The sequence below is a fragment of the Cynara cardunculus genome, assembly GCF_001531365.2.
Source record: "Cynara cardunculus var. scolymus isolate 2C chromosome LG 13, CcrdV1, whole genome shotgun sequence".
NCBI classification, from domain to species: domain Eukaryota; kingdom Viridiplantae; phylum Streptophyta; class Magnoliopsida; order Asterales; family Asteraceae; genus Cynara; species Cynara cardunculus.
The window spans coordinates 27,532,277-27,533,872 of NC_037540.1; positions in this window are offsets into that span (position 1 = coordinate 27,532,277).

The following is a 1,596-nucleotide window of genomic DNA, read 5'->3' on the forward strand; positions in this document are numbered from 1 at the left end:
GCCCAAAACTTCCCCTGATTCTCTCTGAATGACCCACCTGTTTGTATGAAGAAAGACACATCAATTTAGGGTTTTAGATGAAGAGGGTAGATAAGGAATACATCCCTCCTGGTAAGATTCATTTTTTTGCTGACTCCAATAAGAGGACGGTCAGAGGCCGAAAATCTGATTGTTGATTTTGCTGTTAGGTAAACACTTTTACCTCTTACCCGGGTAAGCATCTCTTAACGGGTAAGAGGTGGTAAGAGATTAGTAAACGGGGCCTAAGTAGACCTTCACCTCCTTAAAATTACTAATTCGAGGAGATGAACCCTTGGCCCCCCAAACCCATCTCCGATGACCTAACAAAATCAACATCAATATCAAGAATATGACTTGTTCTGAAAACAAAATGTTATACAAAACTCATATAAATCAATAATTCTAAATTAAACAAAAAACCTAGCTCAATTAAAAAGAACTTGAACAATTAAAAAACCCTTAGTTCGCAACTTTTGACAATGTTTGGTTTCATTTATTATAAGTTTAAGATTTACCAGTTTTAGTTTTGTTATTTATGTTAAAAAAATATTATATTAATTTATATATTTTTAGAACGTGTTTTCGTCCGCTGACCTCGTTGGTGACGACAAATTTGGAGGAGTCGCCCCAATGTTGGATCGAAAGCAGAGATTTTTTGGCGAATAATTATTATGAACAACCGGACCCCGATCAAGGGATGAGTCATGAATCAAATGATGACGATGACGACGATGTCCGACCACGATATTCATCCCAATAAGCGTACCTCCGAAAAAGTACCAAATGTTCATTGGGTGACCAGGGAGCTAGACGTGAGGTCGAGACATTTGAGTATATACGATACTTATCCTCTGAAAATGTTTAATTAAGCAGATCAATGCTTCAACAAAGGTTATAAAGAAGTACCTCCCTGAATTTTTATTGGAGATAGGATATTATATAGGGGTCGGGGAGACACCCAAGTTGCCGAAATAAGAGAGTAGTTTATCCTGAAGACGTGCCTCGACAGGCTGGAGTCCTCGGTGATTGTGAGGTGTTCTATTGTATGTTTGTTGAGCAGTTGTTCCAAGGAGAAGATGTATACTGTGCGGAGCCAACAAACCATCATGCGATGTTATTTCGTCAACGTTTGACATCTATTTTGTATAGAACACACATACCTTAGTTGTAATAAAACGTTTCTTTGGTTTAAATGACATTGTAAATGATATTTAAATGATATTCACTAATAATTGTGTCAATAAAAATTATCCTACAATCGTCTCGATGAACAAAAACATCATAGTCACTAAAAAGGAAATCCAACTTATCGTCAACATCATCTTCAACCGGCGAGCTTGTAAAACAACTTCAAAAAGGGAAGCTTCAAAATTATATTTTGATATAAATAACCTTGGAATAATTACCACATATCTAGGGCACATGGGTGGGTCAAGCCAATCAATAAATCCACAATTTATTCCCTGTAAAAAAGTAAGGAATATATATATATATATAGGGTTGGGTTCACGTGAGACCAGCCTGTTTTCGTGAGACCCGTGAGACCACATTTTTACACGTAACCTTCACAGCAAA